The sequence below is a fragment of the Sapajus apella genome, unplaced genomic scaffold, assembly GCF_009761245.1.
Source record: "Sapajus apella isolate SASKATOON/1434 unplaced genomic scaffold, GSC_monkey_1.0 scaffold4, whole genome shotgun sequence".
NCBI classification, from domain to species: Eukaryota; Metazoa; Chordata; class Mammalia; order Primates; family Cebidae; genus Sapajus; species Sapajus apella.
In genome coordinates, this window is record NW_022436944.1 from 41,747,592 (window position 1) to 41,771,887 (window position 24,296).

A 24,296-nucleotide genomic window follows, 5' to 3' on the forward strand; every position below is an offset into this window, starting at 1 on the left:
TTTCCAAATGTCCCCACAAACGGATATCTCAGTAGGGGATTATTCCTGTCAGATTATCCATTACTTCCCATTACTTGTTTAAACTAAACATTTCACTTTGCCAAAAAATAGTCATCACATTGTCCTCTTCATTACAGCAACTGTGATAAGTAGGGTGTTGCAATATAATGTAGTTTAACAAATAATTAAATAGTCCACTTCTTCATTTGCATCATTCTAGCAAGATATCCTCAGAGGACTAGGTACCCTTATTGAAAGAACACTGGACAAGGAAATTATATATTAGAAACAGTTCGAACAGAGAGCACACTCATGCATCAGTTACAAATTTTCCAACAACACATAACATCAAAAGACATAGTGTGAGCCAAAATATGAAGTTAAGACATGCTATAGTCAATTGAGGAACCAGTGATAGATTGGATTAAGTTGATTCTACAAAGAGAATGCCACTTTGAAGACAAAATTGTGTCTTTTTTCCCCCTGTCAAATTCTCATTTTCAGTATGTCAAGTCCTTTGGCCACAACTTTTGAGAACGATATGCTATATTCAATTAAAATCATAGGATAGTGGGTCATCTTCTTTAGGCATTTAGCTATATTGTTTCCCTTAAAGCAAAGTTTCTCTCTTCTCTCTGCAAATACCCCTTTCTCTAGTGATACAAATGAATGTTTAATAGATAGTATATATTAAAAGATGGGCGTGAGATTAATTGCGCTATCTCCACTTTTACCTCCAAAATATATATTTCATAGGTTCCTAACAAATCTACATTCTCAGTGGCATTTAAAATTAAACAACACTTTATTTTAACATATCATAGGACCAGGTGATTATCACTATTTTTGAAATTAAGAAACTTACTACAAAAGAAGCCTACAAGTTAAGAAAGTCTTACACCAAAAAAATAAAAAATAAAAAAAATGAAAATAAACAAATAAAAACCCCAAATACCAAACAAACAGAAACCTCTCTGCACAGGTACAGCTAAACCAATGCCCTCTAGCAAGTGAAACAGCTCAGAGAGTTGTAGGAAGAACAGGGTGACAAAATGACCAGAAGTTGATATGGCCCCAACAGAGACAGTTACTATCTTAAAATGCAAAACAAGAAAAATGAAACACATACTCACTTGTTTATTGAGTGACAGTCTCCAAACACCTTGATAATAATGATTTTAATTATAAATTATCTGACTTAAAGGCAAATAAGCCTTCCCCAAATTAAAAAATATTATATGAAGGTCCAAAGCATTATAGATAAACCAAGACATGTAGAACTTAGGGGAAGTTGAGTATGGTGGGGTGATGGCTGGAGAGGACATCAATAAAATATCAATACAATTGTACTTGTGCAGGTATGTGTGTTGGGGGTGGAAGTTGACATACAAGTTAGAAAGCTAATATAGACAGATGACCCTTCTAGATATTTTAAATTTTCTTTATCGCTGGCTTTTATGTAATGTTTATAGAAGTTATTGGACTGTTCCTAGATTATCCTAGTATAATTTTTTCTAATTTATCTATCGTGATCCCATCACTTTAGGTTTACCTTGATTCAGGTTTGCTGTATAACAGTGTGTTCCGTATGCGAAGGCAGAAAACACAGCCAGCTCTCCTTACCCCTTTAGGCCACTTGATAGACACATAGATTGAACTAGATAGATTATTCATCCATATTTTACCTTTCTGTGACTGTAGAAAAAGCTGCAGCCTAAGAAGGAATTTCACTGAGAGATTTTTTTAAAGCACAAGTTGGCCAGACATTTCTCTTTGGGCATCCTCTGCTTTTCCTTCAGGCAGAGAAGTGTGGGATAGTTATACCGTCTACTAGCACAACAAATTCCCCTTGAGATTGTGTCCTATTATTTATCAGCACTTTTCTAGGCCAGTCATTCCCAGACACCTGGGAATTCTCAATTACACATGCAAATAACTTTTTCACAGACATGACTTCTAGGTTAAATAAGTAACTGTACTGATTCATTGTACCATGTTTCAGAATTTTGTATTTTAAAACCCAAGCAGAATCAAGTGATCTTTGTAATATGGACATGAACAGTAAGAGATGAGCTTTAACAACTAATTTTTGTTAAATCGAATTAAGTTTGGCCTAAATCTACCTTCCTACCTATCTTAAGTTGGGCCTAAAAGTTTTTGCATACGTAGTAAATTGTAACCTAATTTGAAGTGTAAACGGACTGTTACTTACTGCATAACAAGTAGCAAAGTCTAAACCAGTCACAGCAGCCAAACTTAAGTCAACCATAGGCAGTCAACAGTTCAAACCAAGTTCAAACAGGACAAATAGGGAGCTTTAACCAATCAGGCTACCTCTGTACCTCACTTCTGCTTGCTGTATGTCACTGCCCTTTTTTGTCTGTAAATGTTATTCAGGCACATGAGCGCCCTGGAGTCTTATTAAACCTTTCCTGGTTCTAGGGCCTGTCAAATTCTTGTATTGTCCTTTGCTCAATTAAACTCTGCTAAATTTAATTTGTCTACAGTTTTTCTTTTAACACTTTAAATCATAAGTGGAATATTAGCACATTGTGTTATGAAAACCACTATACCAATCTTGAAATAGCACATGACACCATTAAATCTAATAAGTGTCATCCCAAAGGCAATTGCTGACATTAAAGATATGCACACACACGTTCCTTTGAACAGAATGCCATTTTAGATGTAATCACCACATTTTAGTCATCAGTAGCCAGTCACTTTTCAATCTTCAAATTTTATCTTCAATATTTCAATAACGGTTTTTAGTTGAAATGCAACTGATGTTTCAGTAGATAAAAATGTCTTAATTTGCTAACATTTGAGAGAAGGGTTTTGTCATTTTGAAACATGCACATGCACATTTATTTACTTGGCTAAGTAAGAAACTTCTTTATAAATTATTACTGCCCTATAAAATTCACTGAGAAGTTAATATTTAGGTATTTATTTTATTCCATTAGCACCAATACCTTTTATATTTTTTACTCTATATCTCTTTTACAAAACATGTCTTATGCTTTTAAAAACTCAGAAATTTATTGCAAGCATATATATCCAGGTACCATAACCAATTAATTTTCATGAACAAATAATTTCAAATATAACAAGGTGATCCTTGTTAGTTTGTGAGATTATGTAATTTTATCATATATTAAATTTGTATTAAAATAAACATTATATTGATGGAATTCAGGACACGCCACCTCCAAAAATGACTGGAGTGATTACTTTTGCAAAGATTACTTTTGCAAAGTGAATCCTTTGCCAAGATTACAAAAGCAAGAGAAGTTTAACGTAGCTGACTCCATCTTGCTTATAAACTGGCAGGTGGGCCATTTTTGCTCATTTCTGGGTGTAAGCCAAGCTAACCATGGGAGAAATTTAATTTATAGTTTAACATTGAGACAAGGATAATAGTCTCTTCTTAAAATCTATCCCTGCCTTGCTCAGGGCTAAAACCACCTTTGTAAGACCTGTAAAAGCCCACAAGGGACCTGAATCCTGCTAAAACGTAGGGTTAGTTTCTATAATCCCTTACTGCACAGGAGTCATGTGGCCAGAGATCACAAGATTTGTGACTTCCCCAATTGCGCCTATAGATAAAATCACTATTGTAGAACCTAAAGTTGGCCTTTTGAGATGTTTTTCAGACTTTCTCACTCTGACAACTGAGGAACCGCACCAAGGTTCATGACTCCTTTTCCACAGGTCCTGTGGTTCCCCACCCAGAGGAGGACTCAGCACATGTTCCATACTCCTATGATTGCATCCCCAACCAATCAGTGGCAACCATTCTCTAGTTCTCTGCCCACCAAATTGTCCTTGAAAAACACAAACCTCAGAGCCTTTGGGTAGACTGATTTGAGTGATAACTTGAGCCCTCCCACGTGTCCAGCCTCATGTTAAACTCTTTCTTTATTGCAATACCATGGCCTCAGTGAACTGATTTTGTGTGTACAGCAGGTAGGAAGAACCCAAAAGGTAATTACAATAGGAGACCAGAATATGCCACTGCAAATATGGTATAAAGACTATTTTGAGCTGATTATTTTCAGAAATAGCAGACAAAGGAGAATTTCTCAGAACAGAGAAGTCACCCCCCTTTTTTGTTTAAGAAAAATTACATCTATATGTCTCCCTCCCAGTACCAGGAAGATAAGGATGACTCTAAATCACTAGAGACTTTGATCAATGGAGAAGGCATGAAGTGAATCTGCATAACGTTACCCTTGTTTATAGTAATCTTCCTGGCCACCTCCCCATGACTGGGCCTTTCTCTACATACTGTTTTCCTTGTTTCAGCAAAGGATGGTATTCAAGCCTGAAGTCAAAGTCACCTCCTTGAGTCTATTCTTGAGGTTTACTAATTTCTCTGGGTCATTGTCCATGCATAGCCGAGGTATACATTTTAGTAAACTTCTGTTTGTTTTTCTCTTGTTAATCTGTCTTTTGTTGTAAGGGTCTGTCCTAGCTAAGAACTATAAAATATAGAGGAATGATTATTTTTCCTCTCCTGCAATATTAAAATGTAACACCAGACAAGAAAAAAGAATGGTTATTAAAGATGTCACCATCATTCTTGGGGAAAGAAGAGAACACTTGAGCCAACTGAATTTTTCTTTTTTCTCAAAAAATAGTCTAATATAAATTTTAGTTTAGATTGTTATTTCAGAGATAAAAAAATTATCAGATAAAATATCCTAAAATCTTAAACAACTACAGGAAAAAAGTTTAAATTTTTCATTAGTTTTTAAAATATTGATAATATATAATTATGTTTTATGATAAAACATCCTAATTGTCTCAAAATGGAATCACTTATGTCGAGTGACTCAGCCGATAGTGAAATTGCTGACCCCTCAAAGTTATAAGATATATATGGTAGACTGGGGGGATAAAGTAGCACCTGATGTGTCCAGATGCCATGAGACTTGGCAAGAAAGTGAAGTCAAAGACTGCTGAGACAATGGCCATGGACATACCTGTGAAGCGTCACAGAAACAGCAAAGAAACTGACCATGGCTTAGATGCCTGCAGAAGCTCTGCTGCTAAGAATTCTGAGGCCTCCTTTCTGCCTAAGTGCTGCAACACCCCAAACCCATGGCCAGCAATGTGCTGGTCTCCTGAGCTACTCATCAGTAGTTTCTTCTCCTTTTTTCTTATTACTGCCATTGTGTCTTGAATATATTTGCATAATTCTTTGTGTGTGAAAGCCCTGCAATAAATCTTGAATTTGAAAGCATTTAATTGGCCCATGAGTCACTATGAAACCTCCCCACCTCCAATCAGACTTAGTACAACAAGGCTGATTGGAACCTCAGAGTGTAGTGGCATACATCCACTCAAGCTGACTAGTTAAGTTACATGCACAGGTGCAGCCATATGGATGAAGATCAGTATGAATTCTTTGATCTCTTTTTCTTTAATTGTACTTTAGGTTCTGGGGTACATGTGCAGATCATGCAGGATTGTTGCATAGGTACACACGTGGCAATGTGATTTGCTGCCTCCATTACATACATCTGGCATTTCTCCCCATGTTATCCCTCCCCGACCTCCCCACCACCTGACTGCCCCCCACAACAGATGCCAGTGTGTGATGCTTCCCTCCATGTGTCCATGTGTTCTCAATGTTCAACACCCGCCTATGAGTGAGAACATGTGGTGTTTGATTTTCTGTTCTTGTGTCAGTTTGCTGAAAATTAGGGTTTCCAGATTATCCATGTCCCTACAAAGGATACAAACTCATCATTTTTTTATGGCTGCTTAGTATTCCTTGGTGTATATGTGCCACATTTTCCTTGTCCAGTCTATTGTTGAGGGGCATTTTGGTTGGTTCCAAGTCTTTGCTATTGTAAACAGTGTCACTATGAACATATGTGTGCACGTGTCTTTATAATACAATGATTTATAATCCTTTGGGTATATACCCAGTAATGGGATTGCTGGGTCAAATGGAATTTCTATTTCTAGGTCCTTGAGAAAGTGCCACACTGTCTTCCACAGTGGTTGACCTAGTTTACACTCCCACCAACAGTGTAAAAGTGTTTCTATTTCTCCATATCCTCTCCAGCATCTGTTGTCTCCAGATTTTTTAATGATTGTCATTCTAACTGACAAGAGGTGGTATCTCAATTCAATTTGCATTTCTGTAATAATCAGTGATGATGAGCATTTTTTCATATGTTTGTTGGCCTCATATATGTCTTCTGTTGAAAAGTGTTCATATCCTTTGCCCACTTTTGGATGGGTTTGTTTTTTTCTTGTAAATCTGTTTTCGTTCTTTGTAGATTCTGGATATTAGCCCTTTGTCAGATGGGTAGATTGCAAAAATTTTTTCCCATTTTATTGGTTGCCAGTTCACTCTAATAATTGTTTCTTTTGCTGTACAGAAGCTCGGGAATTGAATTAGGTCCCATTTGTCTATTTTGGCTTTTGTTGCCAATGCTTTTGGTGTTTTAGTAATGAAGTCCTTGCCTATGCCTATGTCCTGAATGGTTTTGCCTAGGTTTTCTTCTAGGGTTTTTATGGTGTTATGTCTTATGTTTAAGTCTTTCATCCATCTGGAGTTAATTTTAGTGTAAGGTGTCAGGAAGAGGTCCAGTTTCTGCTTTCTGCACACTGCTAGCCAGTTTTCCCAACACCATTTATTAAACAGGGAATCCTTTCCACATTGCTTGTTTTTGTCAGGTTTTTCAAAAATCAGATGGTTGTAGATGTGTGGCATTGCCTCCAGGGCCTCCGTTCAGTATCATAGGTCTATATCGCTGTTTTGGTACCAGTACCATGCTGTTTTGATTACTGTAGGCTTATAGAATAGTTTGAAATCAGGTAGTGTGATTTCTTCAGCTTTGTTCTTTTTGGTTAGGATTATCTTGGCTATGTGGGCTCTCTTTTGTTTTCTTATGAAGTTTAGGGTGTTTTTTTCCAGTTCTGTGAAGGTCATTGGTAGCTTGATGGGGATAGCGTTGAATCTATAAATTACTTTGGGCAGTATGGCCATTTTCATGATAATGATACTTCCTAACCATGAGCATGGAATGTTTCTCCATCTGTTTGTGTCCTCTCTTATTTCCTTGAGCAGTGGTTTGTAGTTCTCCTTGAAGAGGTCCCTTACATCCTTTGTTAGTTGTATTCCTAGGTATTTTATCCTCTTTGTAGCAATTGTGAATGGGAGTTTGCTCATGATTTGGCTCTCTTTAAGTCTGTAATTGTGTAAAGAAATGCTTGAGATTTCTGCACATTGATTTGTATCTGAGACTTTGCTGAAGTTGCTTATCAGTTTAAGGAGATTTTGGGCCGAGATGATAGGGTCTTCTAAATAAACAATCATGTCATCTGCAAATAGAGACAATTTGACTTCCACTTTTTCTCATTGAATACCCTTTATTATTTTTCTTGCTGAATTGCTCTGGCTAGAACTTCCAATACTATATGGAATAGGAGTGGTGAGAGAGGGCATCCTTGTCTAGTGGCGGATTTCAAAGGGAATGCTTCCACTTCTTGCCTATTCAGTATGATATTGGCTGTGTGTTTGTCTTAAATAGCTTTTATTATTTTGTGATACGTTCCATTGACACCTAGTTTATTGAGGGTTTTTAGCATAAAGGACTGTTGAATTTTGTGGAAGGCCTTCTCTACATCTCTTGAGATAATCATGTGGTTTTCGTCTTTGGTTCTGTTTATGTGGTGAATTGCGTATATAGACTTGCATATGTTGAACAAGCCTTGCATCCTTGGAATGAAACCTACTTGATCGTGATCAATAAGCTTTTGATGTGCTGTTACCCTTGGTTTGCCAGTATTTTATTGAAGATTTTTACATCTATGTTCATCATGGATATTGGACTGAAGTTTTCTTTTTTTGTTGAGTCTCTTCCAGGTTTTGGTATCAGGATGATGTTGGTCTCATGAAATGATTTGGGAAGGATTCCTTCTTTTTGTATTGTTTGGAATAGCTTCAGAAGGAATGGTACCAGCTCCTCTTTGTACATCTGGTAGAATTCAGCTGTGAACCCGTCTGGACCTGGACTTTTTTTGGTTGGTAGGCTATTAATTGCTGCCTCAACTTCAGGCTTTGTTATTGGTCTATTCGAGGTTTCGACTTCTTCCTGGTTTAGGCTTGGGAGGGTGCAAGTGTCCAGAAATTTATCCATTTCTTCCAGGTTTACTGGTTTATGTGCATAGAGTTGTTTGTAGTAATCTCTGATTGTAGTCTGTATTTCTGTGGAATCGGGGGTGATAAACCCTTTATCGTTTTTTATTGCATCTATTTGATTCTTCTCCCTTTTCTTTTTTATTTATCTGGCTAGCAGTCTGTCTCTTTTATTGATCTTTTCAAACAAACAGCTCCTGGATTTATTGATTTTTTGAAGGGTTTTTTGTGTCTCTATCTCCTTCAGTTCTGCTCTGATCTTAGTTATTTCTTGTCTTCTGCTAGCTTTTGAGATTTTTTTATTTTCCTCCTCTAGCTCTTTCAAATTTGACAATAGGGTGTTGATTTGAGATCTTTCCTCACTTCTCATGTGGGTGTTTATTTCTATAAATTTCCCTCTAGGCACTGCTTTAAATGTGTCCCTGAGATTCTGGTATGTTGTGTCTTCGTTCTCATCGGTTTCAAATTATGTCTTTATTTCAGCCTTCATTTCATTGTTTATCCAGCTGACATTGAGGAACCAGTTATTCAGTTTCCATGAAGTTGTGTGGTTCTGAGTTAGTTTCTTAATTCTGAGTTCTAAAATTGCCTTGTCGTCTGAGAGATTGTTTGTTATGATTTCTGTTCTTTTGCATTTGCTGAGGAGTGATTTACTTCCAATTTTGTGGTCAATTTTAGAGTAGGTGCAATGCGGTGCTGAGAAGAATGTGTATTCTGTGGATTTGGGGTGGAGAGTTCTCTAGATGTCTATTAGGTTCAGTTGGTCCAGATCTGAGTTCAAGTCCTGAATATCCTTGTTAATTTTCTGTCTCATTGATCTGTCTAATATTGACAGTGGAGTGTTAAAAGTGCCCACTATTATTGTGTGGGAGTCTAAGTCTCTTTGTAGGTCATTAAGAACTTGCTTTATGTAACTGGGTGCTCCTGTATTGGGTGCATATATATGTAGGATCATTAGCTCTTCTTGATGCATTAATCCTTTTACCATTATGCAATGTCCTTCTTTGTCTCTTTTGATCTTTGTTGGTTTAAAGTCCATTTTATTAGAGACTAGGATTGCAACTTCTGCTTTTTTTTTGCTCTCCATTTGCTTGATAAATCTTCCTCCATCCCTTTATTTTGAGCCTATTTGTGTCCTTGCATGTGAGATGGGTTTCCTGAATACAACACACCAATGGGTCTTGACTTTTTATCCAATTTGCCAGTCTGTGTCTTTTGATTGGGGCATTTAGCCCATTTATACTTAAGGTTAATATTGTTAAGTGTGAATTTGATCCTGCCATTTTGATGCTAGCTGGATGGTTTACCCATTGGCTGATGAATTTTTTCATTGTGTTGATGGTCTTTACCATTTGGTACGTTTTTGGAGTGGCTGGTACTGGTTGTTCCTTTCCTTATTTAGTGCTTCTTTTGGGAGCTCTTATAAGGCAGGCCTGGTGGTGATGCAATCTCTCAGCAATTGCTTGTCCTTAAAGGATTTTGTTTCTCCCTCACTTATGAAGCTTAGTTTGGCTGGATATGAAATTCTAGGTTGAAAGTTCTTTTCTTTAAGGATGTTGAATATTGGTCCCCACTCTCTTCTGGCTTGTAGGGTTTCTGGGGAGAGATCCGCTCTGAGTCTGATGGGCTTCCCTTTGTGGGTGGCCTGACCTTTCTCTCTGGCTGCCCTTAGCATTTTTTCCTTCATTTCAACCTTGGTGAATCTCACAATTATGTGCTTTGGGGTTGCTCTTCTTGAGGAGTATCTTGGTGGTGTTCTCTGTATTTCCTGGATTTTAAGGGTGGCCTGGCTTGCTAGATTGGGGAAGTTCTCCTGGATATATCATGAAGAGTGTTTTCTACCTTGGATTCATTCTCTCCATCACATTCAGGTATACCTATCAAACATAGATTAGGTCTTTTCACATAATTTCTTATTTCTTGGAGGCTTTGTTCATTTCTTTTCACACTTTTTTCTCCATTCTTGCCTTCTCGTTTTATTTCATTGATTTGATCCTCAATCTCTGATATTCTTTCTTTTGCTTGGTCGATTCAGCTATTGAAACTTGTGTATGTTTCACAAAGTTCTTGTGCTGTGTTTTTCAGCTCCATTGTGTCATTTATATTCTTCTCTAAGCTGTTTATTCTAGTTAGCATCTCATCTAACCTTTTTTCTAGGTTTTTAGTTTCTTTGCTTTGGGTTAGCACGTGTTCTTTTAGCTCTGAGAACTTTGTTATTACCTACCTTCTGAAGCCTGTTTCTGTCAATTCATTAGATTCATTCTCCATCCCTCTTTGATCCCTAGCTGATGAGAAGTTGTGATCCTTTGGAGAAGAAGATTTCTGGTTTTTGGTGTTTTCATCATTTTTGTGCTGGTTTCTTCCCATCTTTGTGGCTTTATCTACCTGTGGTCTTTGTAGTTGGTCTTTGGACTTTTGGATGGGGTCTCTGAGTGGATGTCCTTTTTGTTGATGATGAAGTTATTTCTTTCTGTCTCTTAGTTTTCCCACTAACAGTCAGGCCCCTCTGCTTCGGGACTGCTCAAGGTCCACTCGAGACCTTGCTTACCTGGGGATCACCCACAGGTGTAAGCTGCAGAACAGTAAGAGTTGCTGCCGGTTTCTTCTTCTGTTATCTTCGCCCCAGAAAGGTACCTGCCAGATGTTGGCCTGAGCTCTCCTTTACGAGGTGTCTCTTTGGGTATACAGGGGTCGGGGAGCTGCTTGAGGAGTCAGTCTGTTCCTTATAGGAGCTCAAGTGCTGTGCTGGGAGCTCCATTGTTCCGTGCAGAGCTGCTGAGCAGGTACTTTTAAGTCTGCTGCAGCGGAACTCATAACTGCCTCTTTTCCCAGGTCCTCTATCCTAGGAAGGTCAGCTTTACTTATAAGTTCCTGTTGTGCTGCTGCCTTTTCTCATAGATGCCCTGCCCCACATGGAGTAGTCTAGTCACAGTCTGCCAACAGAGGTGTTGCTGAGCTGCTGAAGGCTCTGCCTGGCTCCTGTGTGAACTGCCTTGGTAGTGGCAGACTGCTTTGGTAGGTGTGGTCGCCTTTCCCCCCACTGAGCTGGACTGTCCTGAGTCCAGCTGGTTTGCTGTGAAACTCTCAGTCCAGAGTGTTTCAGATTGCTTGTTTTGTGGGTGTGGTACCTGCCGAGCCAGATTGCCTGGCTCCCTTCCCTTCAGTTGAATTGGCGGTTCTGTCTCCCAGGTGTTCCAGGCACCAGTTGAAACGGCCGCCCAGATTTGCTTGAGTTTCTGTGCACCAACCTGGCACCAGCCGTGCTGAAAACTTGTGGCGCTTTTTGGCCCAGGAATCTCCTGTTCTGTGGGCAGTGAAAATTTGTTTGGAAATGCAGTGGGCTCTCACCCTCTGTGTTGTTCTTGCTGGGAACTGCACTCTGGAGCTGTTCCTATTTGGCCATCTTAGATCCAGTATGCATTCTAATTGCTGAATGAGTTTTTGAATAATTGGAATATCACTTTGTATATACCAGTTCAGCAGAAGATTTCTAAATTCTTACTCTATCTTAACTTTTTGATTATCAACTCTCAGCTTCATTTCACATCCATGCAAATCATTTATTCTCAAAGTCTGGTCCCTAGACCAACAGTCTTAGCATCATAGCATGGGCTTAGGACACTGTTAGAAATAAAATTCTCAGTCTCCATCCTGGACATATTGAATCAGAAACTAAGAGAGGGAGGCTCAGTAATGGGTACTTTACAAGCCCTGCAGGTGATCTGGTTAATTCTAAAGTTTAAAAACTATTCATCTTAAGTATAAATGCATTTTCCTCCCAAAGCAGCCCACTTCTTTTGGTACTTCTTGCCGAAGTCAAGGCTTTTTAAGGTGAATGTATAATCATTTGAAAACTGAACATTTTTAAGTGAACAATGTGTATTATTCCCCCTAAAAATTATCATTTTTTTCCTTAAAATCATGTCAAAAAGTACTCAGATATATGTGTATATGGAAAACTTCTATCCAGGAAAGACGAACTTAAATAGCAAATTAACCTTGGAAACATCCTTATAATTCTAACATCACATATTAGTGCTTTCCAAGTCCTTTTGATTTTCTCTTTCCAGATTTAATCTTTTCTCTCTAATGTAATTATTGTCACAGGACAATTCCAGATCTCATTATTTTTATCTCTGTATTGAATGACTTGTTATGGTCCAGTGTGCAGGGGCTAGAGAAACCTTCTTCTCAATAAAAATAATGACAGTAATAATAAGCAAAAATCAACCCTTGTATCAAACTCTTAAAACTTCACTATAACAAGGAAGTATCTAACCCATTGTTTTATTTGCATTAAACTGAGTTAGTGTTAGCCATGTCTAGTTTTTCTCCTTGTATATTTGTGGCTTTTTTATTGAGAAAAATCCCTAGCCAACAGGCAAACAGAAACCATGCTGGCAAGCCAAGAGATTGTCTTCTCTACTACTCTATTTAACAAAACATTTGAAAAAGAAATGTAAAGATAGACTAGTTCATTGTTATAAATTTTCCTTAGTGCGGTGAATGCAATTTATGCGATATAAAAAAACATGATATATTTTTATTTCTTAATTACATGCCCTATATAGAATATTTAATAATTCATTTCAACTTGTTATTGGGTAGTTATCATGTAAATAGAAGATTACATTATGAATAAAAATGAATATTCACTTGCATTGTTTCATGAAGTGAAAAACATGATTCAATTACGGGTATTCTTTTGAGCTCAAGTGATTGATGCTTTGCTTTAAATGTATTCCTTTTTTCTGTACTCTTCAATACAGAAATGAATAGTAACAGCTACAGGAATAGAAAAAAAGGGTGGAAAGATAATACCACGAGATTACAGTGATTTTCATATACCACCACTGCTCAGTGGGAAAAAAAAATTCTAAATACACATGAAGAAAAGGAAGAGAAGCATGTGACAAATTCTCAGATACATTAGGTAACTAACTTTTAGAAGCAAAGAAAGTGCTTTGTCACTGAGTACTTACATAGTTGTGAAAAAAAATAGTCTAGATGTGGTCACTTATCTTTTCAAAGCTTCTCAAGTCATTGATAAATTTCATGATTCCTAAACATTAATTATTTAATGTTTTCAAGTATCTAATATGCGTGATAAAGTAGAGAGTAGGCACCTGAGTGAGAGAAGCTAATTTGAGACTTACTGCCTGGTTCCTGTTGTGAAACAAACCATTGCTTTTGTTTACCTTGAATTCAGACACCTATCTCCTTGATTTCTAACAGCAGAGTCCCGATTGAGGAACAGAGGATAGCAGTGGGCTTTGGAAGCCAGCACAGAAGGTAAATCTAGATAAAAGGAAGACAGATTCTACTAAACGTGCTCAATCTTTTTTGGAGCTTTTTGTAAATCAGAGATCTCAAGTGAGTTTTAGCTCTAGTGATAGAAACACAAACATTTCAAGTTTGTACAGAACTGAGAAAGATCACAGGAACCATGTTGTCCAGCTACTCAGCCAGTGTACAAAATGCCTTCAGAATGTCCACAGCTTAATACTTGGCTCCATGTGTGACACACACCATTTGAACAGGGTGGGGAAGAATTAGAAATGTTGACTCTGATTACGTTCAAGGGTCAACTTGTCATAGATGTTTGTATCAACAGCAGAGAAAAACTTGTTTTATATCCTGGAATGAAATGAGTGTTTCCTATAACAAATCCTTAATTTCCTCCTCCAGCAAATGCTCCCCTCCGCTACTTCCGTGTGTGTCTGCTCTCTAGCAAGAACAGCCATATCTAGTCTAGAAAAATGAACAATAGATCTCCTTGGTTTTTTTTTTTATAAGGAAAATGTCACAAAAAGAATGACTTTAAAGCCCTTGTATAAAGAATTCCCTCTGCCTGGAGCAACTCTACATGCCTGATAGATGTTGGGATGCCACCTTCTCCATGTAGTCTTAGGTATGTCTGCATCATAGCACTTCTGTCATTGCCACAAGAAGGGTTAAATACCTGTTACTCCTGACAGAGAGTGAAAGACCTGATATTACTCATCATCCTGTCCCTAGGGTCTAACATACATCTCTAAATAGTTGTCTATTAAATGCATGTTGAATTAATTTCACATTTTGATTTTAAAATGGAAATACGCATATGGTGTCTCAAAGGATTTCGTATGTGAACAGGGTTTAACCTAATTCTCTGCCATTCTTTGGCGCTTCGCCTTATCTGTTGAACACACTTCAGGGGATTTTTTATGGCACTTAATGCTGGAAAGCATCTGGCACAAACACAAACTATTATTTTTTCTCCGGGATAAAGCTTACCATCAAACACAAATTGTGCTATTTATGGGAACTCTCTTTTCAAGGGATGTGGCAAAGGAATAATATGGAGATTGTTCACTTTTTAAACATTTAAATGAATAACTAGCAGGTTCTTTTTAAATCTGAGAAATATAATGACTAATTCCAGTGATGACTCTGCATTTTAAGGGTTATCTAAAATACAAAATTCCTTTAAATATGTACATAAAAATTTTCAGGACTCGGGAAATGCTAGTTCTTTGTTAACACCATTTTTAAACTTCTAAAATGAAATAGTTGTGCTTTAAAACCAATACAGAGAAATTAAGCATGGCATCACTAACACATTTCCTCCCTATATAGTCACATAGCATATACTTTGTGTTTGCTGAAGAATGCCTTAGGGGAATATACTAAATTTCCTATTCCTCCATAAGTCAAAGGAGGGCTTCTCCCTATAACTTTGTAGAATTCACAATCTCTAATTCATAAATCTGAGAATAGTTCTGATTGTTCCTTTTATGAACTTGTCTCAAAGATCATTTCTAAAATGTTCAATTATTAGTGAGTTCCACGGGGTCCACAAAAGAATGGCTTACAGTTGAGCCAGTTGATTTGCCAGTGTTAAACATCTTCACAGTTCTCTGAAGCACTCTGGTTACATTGAGAAAGCCTGGAGAACAAGACTACAGGTAACCTCAGAAACCTGAACTCTATTGGTGGAGTCTACCCATATACAATTCCTTTAGGTGTTCATTCATTCACAAAGAAGTTATTCAACAGTTACAGTGCACTGGGTGCCATTGTAGTTATTGGAGTTAGAGATAGAGTGGTGAACAAGTTAGACTAAAAATTGAGTTACCTTTATAAATCTTCTAGCCTAGTACAGTGGTTTACACTTGTAATCCCAGCACTTTGGGAGGCCAAAGTGGGAAGATCACTTGAAGGCAGGATTTTGAGCCCAGCCTGAGCAACAAAGCACAACTCCCAGTTCTACTAAATTTTTGTTTTCAAAGTTAGCCGGGCATGGTGACATGTGCCTGCAGTCCCAGCTACTCAGGGAGCTGAGGTGGGAAGATCACTTGGGTCCAGGAATTTGAGGCTGCAGTGAGCCAGTGTACTCCAGCCTGGTTAACAGAGTGAGATACTTTCTTTTAATGAAACAAAAAATCCCAAAACCTTCTCTATAAAAAATATCACAAGAAAGTAAAATTAATTTGAAAAAATATCACATAAAAATGTGTAACTCCTTTGCAAAGGGGTTAATCTTTCAGTTACATAAAGAATACATAGTAAATTAAAAGGAAAAGGCACCAGCCCTTAGAATAATTGGCAAGAGCTTCCCCAAATTCAATGAGATAAATTATGTCAAAGTATATATGGTGTCTTAGGATAGAAGAGGGCCCTATAATGAGAATAAATACCAACTTTTGGCCAAAATAAAGGAAAATGAATGTTCTTCTGTATAAATCAATTTGGTGCCTGGGCTGAAATTCTAGAAATGGATGAAAATTATGAATAAACTGTGCTTTTATGAAAATTATGGTCTTGGGGAAAAAAGGAAAAAAATATTTTAAATAAGAAAAAATGGACAAACTGACCCCACTTCAGGACACCTCTGTGACCAAAAGGACCAAAACGATCTGAAGTGGGACATTTTATATGCAAAACTGGGGAAATCATCCAACTTCTTAAATAATGCTTTTCTTCCAGACTTAGAAAAACATTTGGTAGGCCCATAGAAAGCACTGCTTTTGCTTTAACTTTTGTACAACCAAAAGTGCAAACAGAAGTGATTTGGGGACAAGATAACTCTTGGAGGGAGGGAAGGAGGGTAAGCTGGGAAGAGACAGTGACAATGACTTTGGAAGCCTGAATTATCTGGACATGTACACATACCTAATTTCTTTTTGTGCCAAAATTTTTCCTATTGCATTAAGAAAAAACTTTCGTTTATGTTTTCTGTCTGGCCATGCAGTCAGGTATAGGTGAGTTGTGTCAGCAAGAAAGTTCTAATCCAAAGAGTTTAGTGTTAAGTTAGGTGCTAACTGCACACTATCCCCCAGTAGTATTTAGTTGTACTTGGTAGAATTTTGGTCAGAGGAATTTTTCCCAGGGTTATTCTTGGAGGAAGAGTTCAGTGTGTCATACATTTGTTAAGGAGATGCTGCTATTCTGTCACAAAGTGGATGTTTGTGTGAGGCATTTATGGAACCCTCCAACGTGTCAGGTAGTGAGCTGAAGGCTTGATATGAATATTTCACGTGGAATAAGTAAATGAATAAGTGATATGAATATTCTCACTTATTCCTTTTAAAAGCCTCTGAGGGAATTGCAACTATCATGGGAATTTTCTAGATGGGTGGTTTGAGAATCTAAGAGCTAGGGCAGCTTAACCACAGAGTACGAACAGAAGATAACTCATGCAGAAGTCTGACTAACTCCAGAAACCACAATTACAGCTCCTTTTCTCAACCCAAAAGAGAGTGAACAATGATAAAAAGCCTTATTATAACCTTATTATGTGACGTTATAGTGGCTTATCCTGCAGAGGACATAAGACTAAATAACGCATAGGAATTATTATTGATTTCTGGAACAATTAACTCATATAATTCCACCGAGTCTATCACAGGCCCATAAATGGGTTAAATAATATTGAGAGCATCATTCTATCTGAAGATCTTCAATTTTTCAGTACCTACTGCAATAAACTTATGCTGATATGCTACACAAAATATAAAAGACTATGCAATGTTTTTTTTTTAATCCCCAAATGTGAAGCTTTCAGACATTAAGAAGTACCCTTGGGAATATAAAGCAGAAGATGGGGGCAGAAGTCAGCTCTTGCACAAAGTTTGTAGGTTCATTTAAAGATTATTTTCTTTATTCTGTTCATATGGAAGGCTGTGTAAATGTATTTTTAAAAAGAAAACATGTTTGCATTTGTATGACATCGCTCTGGCATGGGCACGGAGTCTAGATGAAAAGAGGAGGGCAAAACTGGGGAAGGAGTGGAAAATAAAAATATCATTATAGTGGCACAAGTAAGAGATGGTCACATCTAAGAATTTAATATGACAGTGAAAACAGAGAAATTAGTGTAATCATTTGGCTAGTATGTAAATTAAAAATTTTCAGAATTGATGGTGAATTTTGAGGGGTGGTCTCAAAGATCCCTGGCAGGTTTCTCCCTCTTGCAAATGCAAGGTTGGAGGTTTCATTTCCTAGAATGGTTGATATTCAAAGACGTCCCAAGGTGTGGAGGAAGAACAGGAGTTGGGTTAGGATATGTTGAGTTTAACGAACCTTAAAAACACCCAAGTAAAATGTGGGCTCTGTAGCTATGCCTCCTGGAGATTAGAGATGAATTCTAGGCTGTAGCTAAATTGGGAAATTAATCAGCAACAGATGGTAACTGAAGCCACTGGGAAATGTCATTTGAAAGACAAATAAAAGGTAGTTTCCTGTTTAACCACTGAAACACAATCCTTTATCACCTGCAACATTTAAATGAGTGAACTAAGACTCCAACTGACCATTTATGGGACAATATATTTCCAAATTCTTCATTGGACTAAAGTATGTATCATCACTTAGCTTTAAAAAAGCCTTTAAGTCTTTTCTTAAAGTGCTTAAGATCTTAAAGTTCCAGACAAAGAATGAATCATTTCCTTTTCATCCTCACACTAAAGTAAGTTAACTAGAAAGTTAACATATTTCTTTCTGTTTTTAGAAAATCATCTCTCAGAATTTGATCTCTAGAGGCTAAATTCATAAGGGTGAAAGTCCTGTCACTAGAACAGCAAAATGGGGATTGGTAAAGTCCAACTATAGAAGGCTGCAATAAGGTGTCCTCCAAACCTGGCAGTAAGGTTATTCTCCCAGAGTTAAAATTGTAGTGGATGGAATTAACATTTACGGAAGCCTTATAAAGGGGAGGTCAAAAGCAGGAAGGCAGGATGGGGGTATTAATCAAGGCTGACTAGATATAAAAGAGAGCTGTGTCTTAATGAATGTTATTAACATATCTGAACTAAGACTCCTTTTGAATAGGTTTCACCCTGGCATCTAGAGAAAGGGAATTCAAAGATTAACCCCATAAAGAATTCTTTTACTCCCTGATAAATATAGAGGGAAAACCATCCCACTACCACTACCACTGCCTGATCTTACTTTTGAATGTGCCATTCATTGCTGTCTAGTACAACCACCGAAAAAAAATGGTCCATTCAATAAATCACGTATTTTTAAAAATTTTATAAATATATCATTTAAAAGTCTCAATAATTATAAAATGTAAGCACCCCCGGCTTCTAAATGTGGAGAAACAAACAAAAAGCTGCAACTCAGTGAGATTTCTAAGATTCTACTCTATATTGTTTTCAATATTTTCAGATATTAATTTTCAGTTTCTAAATTGACCTCCTTTAAGAGGTCAATTTAGAAACTGAAAATTTTCCTCAAATTCTATGATTTGAGGAAAAAATGCCAAATGGAGACTGAATTTGGGATTTGTGTGTTTTTTTTTTTCCCAATGGCATTTGCTATTAGCACTGAATAAGAAAAAAGTTTTCTCTAAGTAAGAATTATTAAAATTTTGACTGTAGATATTTAAAAAAATGATAGACCGTTTGGTTTTCTATGATATATTAGTCTCCAAATTGTTTTATTTACTATTGTCAAAGCTAGTAAAAAAATTAATAAACGTCTATGTTTTATGACAAGTTGAGACATTCCAGTCTTAAATACAGCAGTTGTCTAAGTGATGTTTGTTAATATCACTGCTTTCACTTTCTAAACCAGCAAGTGATTATTTTTCCCCCTTGGGCATATATTAACAATTTACTTTTTGCAGACAAGTGCACAAATATGATTAGCTTTTGCAAATTGCTCCTTATTCTGTTACTGGTAAGTAATTTTTATATTATTACACTGTAAACAGATGCTATTTTCCACTACATATTCAGCTGTAATTAGCTAATTTAATGTGTTAAAACAACAAAAGAACTTCAAGGATGATTCAATGATTCAAGCTGCATGGAAACTAAGAGAAATCAAGCATGAAGTTTATAAAATTATTCCAAAATTTAGTTTTAGGAATTGTAGAGCCCCTACTCCTTAAACTTGTTGGTCTATAGTTGTGTTTTCACATTTGCAGGGCTGGTCCTGCAAATTTCTAAGCAGAAGGGATTCACAGGTTCCTCTTCTCATGGCTCTCCCAGTTCCTAAAAATTGAATTATTAGTTCAAGTGTCACTCTTCTGCATTGAAGACTAAATTTGTTTATATATTTGTTTAATTAAGTATTTATATATGCAGCAAATGTTCCTGCCCTGTGACATAGCTCTCTCTATAGGTGTGTGTGTGTGCGCGTGTGTGTATAAAAAATTGCAAAAGTGGTGCGAGAAAAGGAGATGTAGAACATGCAGCCATGGAGACAGGCTAAAACTCAAAAAATCTAGTATCATGGAAGCAAGAGTGATAAGAGCATCTGGAAGGGAATGCCTGTCACTACTGACTGCTGCTGCTGTTAACAGATAGGAGGGCGTGGAAGTGTCCATTAGATTTTGCAACATGTATATTATTGGTAACTGTCACACAAGACAGGACAATTTAATGCTAATCTATTCACTGGAACAATAGATTTTGAAGACAATAGATTTTGGAAAGGAAATAAAGGATCTTAATGCTTGGTCATGAATTAGCTAATTGGATTGGCTTCCAGAAGCAAACTTCAACCATCTGACACGATTGTTCTGAACTGAGTACTATTATCTTATTTAGTACTACTAATATGTATTTCCATATTATAAATGAGTATCTGGAAACAGACCTGCATTTTATTCTGTCATTTAGAAAAGCACAAAGATGAGGTAATATCGTTAATAACATTAATGAGTTATGTTAAATACTTTCACGCTTTAAAAAAAGCCATGATGTAGAAAATCTTAAAAGTGCAAATAAGAAAAAGGTATAATATAAAATAACTTATAAACTAGTTATCCAGTGTTAATTCTTTCAGAGATTTTTTTCTATCAGTAGACACATAGTAGGTGCTCAATATTTATTTGTTAAATGATAATTACATATTATTGTACAAAAAAATGAATCACACTGTTCATACTGTTACATCAACCACCGTCTTCAACATTTCTCCATTTGACCAAGATTTCTTGGTTTACATCCTCACAATGGTTACCATTCTTAGGGAGAAGTGCTATACCTTCGTGTACTTAGAAACAAGCTATAAACATGAAGGTACAGCTCTCAACTAGGCCACTAACTTTATATACCAAACATAATTCATTTCACCTCCAGTATGAATTTTTTTCTATCCTTAAAATATTAATAGTAAGGTTATCATCAAATTACTGAATAGAATGATTTATTGGTTATCTTTAAAGTAATTTGTTAAAGACTATAGAGGAGTCAAATGTTCATTATCCATAGAAATATCATTAACTTTAGGCTTTCCTCCACAGATTAGTATTTTAAGATTAGCTTTCCTCTGGTCTTCAATATCCCTAATGTCTGTAATGGCCATGACTTGCTAAATCACCAAAACCTCACAGAGCAGAACTGCCTGACAACCAGAATGCTCACTGCAGAAAAACTATGTAAAAGAAAAATAAACTATTTCTTCTAAGCCCCTCCAGTTTAGGGCATATCTGTGATTGCAGCTGTGTGTTAACATAACTAATACAAATCCTTTTCGTGTTAGGTGAGCACTAAAGAGCATAAAGATATCCTAATAATGGCTTCCAAATGTTTTCCAAAGAATATATTTTATGTATTATTCAAATGACTTTATATAAAATTCATACTTTTCCTCCAAGTTGGATTTTATTATGTCCATTTCAAAAGTGAGGAAACTAAGGATCACAATGTTTAAGAAACTTCCCAAGGTTCACAAGTAGTAAACGACAGAGGCAGGATTTGAAACCAGGTCTCCCTGTCTCCAAAATTCATTGCACCATGAAAAATTTCTCAGATATTTCTGTCTTAAATACAGATATTCTTCAGAATGAAAAATAGAACCAGAAAAAGGAGAGAAGATAAAATAGAAGTACTTTTCTGATAGAGTACAATTCCTACCTTCTTTCACACCAGAAAGTAAATAGAAAAAAAAAGGGGGTAGAATATTCTAACCAGTCATGGGGCACAATATCAGGGGCATATCAAATAAACTCATTTCTTTTTCCTTGACACAAAGCCAGACTACACTTCTCCTACAGTTCAGTGGCTACATGACCGAGCGATAGACAATAAGTGCCAGTGAACAGGATCTGCAACATGCCCAGCCCTGATGCACTAAAATTCCTAAGTGTCCTTTTCCTAGCTCTTTCCTTTCTGCTTGCTTGATGCAGACAAACACAACAATCTTGGAAGCTCCCCATTAAAGATATTAAAACACGAGATGGAAGGTCCTGGATTCCTGAATTGCTACATGGAAGAGTTGTGGTGCTTTGTGAGGATCAGATTAGAGAAGCCCAGTTTTGGTGCCTTGAGCAAAGACTACATTTTAGGGAGAAGAAATGGAGTCTCCATCCTGGGTCTTTGATTTACTTACTGTATCACATTACAAGCTTTTTGTGGAAGGAATAATTTTTCTCTACCCAACTCCCGAATTCATGCCCTTTGGGAAACCTTAACTACTTGCTTCCAATCAGCTTTGGATTAAGCTACTGGGAGGAGAAAATACTAGTAGTCTCAGGAAGGTGGGAAGAAACATACTGAGGGTGTTTTCACAATAACTTACAAGCATTATATTAGAAGAGACCTTCAGCATGATTAAAACAAATTTGTTTCGTAGAAGTGTCATTCTAAGGAACTAGAAAGTTTTGAAGTCTTCACTCCAGAGACTAAAGGATGTGCAATCTAACAGTGCCCATCAGTGCTCTATGTCTATCTAAACCAAAAGAAGAAGGAAGAAGATGACTGAGCACCGCCTCTGAGACAAGCACAAAGGGAACCATGTCCTAGGGTGTTAGAAGACCAAGAGAACAGCAGAAAAAACAATCCATGTTGATTTGCGCACTCATTCTTAGATCAGATGTTGTTAGAATCCATCCCATGTTTAAACACTGTGTTAAATCTTAGGGCTGTAGTGGCGAAAAAACAAACCAAAAGAAAAAAAAGTTGACCCGAGACCCACACTTGACAACCACAAGGATTAAAGAAAACAGTGAATTTTAAAACATTAAGCTCATAATACATAATAGTTATAGATATCATTACCCAGGAAGCTGTTAATATTATGATACCTAGAGCAATCTTGGTACAGATTATAATACTTTTAGGGAATTTCTACATTGCCATTTAACGCTTTTTTTAAAAAAGGCAAATTAAAGAGCTATTATTGTGCACCTATCAGAATGGTCAAAATTCAGAACACTAGCAACATGAAATGCTGGCAAGGATGTGAAGAAACAGAAACTCTCATTCATTGTTGGTAGAAATGAAAAATGTAACAGCCACATTGGAAAACAGTTTGGCAATTGCTTACAAAACTAAACACACTCTTACCATACAAGGCAACAATCATGTTCTCTGGTATTTAACTCAAAGGAGATACAAACTTATCTCCAAGGAAGAAAAAAACTTTCATATAGAAATTTATAGCAGCTTTATTCACAATTGCCAAAAATTAGAAACAACCGAGTTGTCCTTCAGTATTTGACTAGAGAAGCAAACTGTTACATCCACATAATGGAAAATTATTCAATGCTAAAAAGTAATGAGCTGTCAAGCCCTTAAAAGTCATAGAAGAATCTTAGATGCGTATTACTAAGTGGAAGAAGCCAATCTGAGAAAGCTACATACTCTTTGAGTCCAACTTCATGACATTCTGGAAAAGACAAAACTATGAAGACAGTAAAAAGATTACAGGCTGCCAAGGGTTACTTGGAAGAAAGGATAAATAGATGGAACACAGAGAATGTCAAAGGCAGTGAAGCTATTCTGTATAATACTGTAACAAATATTATTATAAATCTGTTCAGACCCAGAGAATATGCAACACCAATCATGACCCCTAAAGTTAATTGCAGACTTTGATAATAATGATGTGGCCTTGTAGGTACATCAGTTGAAACAAATGTACCATTCTAGTGGGGAATATTGGTAATGGGGAAGGCTACATAGATTTGGGGGCAGAAGGTAAATGAGAAATCTCTGTATCTTCTGCTTAATATTACTGCGAGCCTCAAACTGCTCTAAAAACAAAGTTGAAAGAGAGACAGAGAGACAGAGAGAGAGAGAGAGAGAGAGAGAGAGAGAGAGAGAGAGAGCCAGTCATGGGAGATAATGCACCTCTTCCTTTGGATGTGGTTAGGTCTGCCTGTGATATCAAGGACTGCTGCAACCATCTTTCACCCATGAGGGAAGGTTTAGAATTTGGGGAGGAAGAACAAAAGGATGACAAGAATGAATTTTGGTCCTTGCTGAGATCATGAGCTGGTAAAATAACCCTGGAACCATCTTACCTTTAGATTTCTGCATTGTTATATAATAAACCCTTATTATTTGTTCAACAAAATAGCAATTTTATAAGCCCATTGTAATATATCGATAGTGGGGGAGAAAAGGTACCTGAAAAGATGAATATGGGCAGGAAAATACTGAGTGATGAATTATATAAATTGCAAACATTTGGTTTATTCAATATCACATTTAGCTGAATATAGATTTCTGATAATTAGATTTCAAGATACTCTTTAATAATGGAACATTTGGGTTTTCTTCTGGTTGTCTCCAATGTAAATTTTCAAAGCTTTGTAAAAAATAATTAAAAAGAAAACCATCTGTACCCTATAATTGAACTAAATGCAGGCCGCATTTGCACAAAAGTGTATGTATTTCAGTTGTCCATAATATAA

The 24,296-nt window shown here is 36.7% G+C and overlaps 1 protein-coding gene across 4 annotated transcripts in view; it reads right to left on the bottom strand.

The window, feature by feature from the left end:
* Positions 1-24,296, bottom strand: part of ZNF385D (zinc finger protein 385D) — a 711,674-nt gene that overhangs the window by 97,333 nt on the left and 590,045 nt on the right. The window lies entirely within an intron of this gene.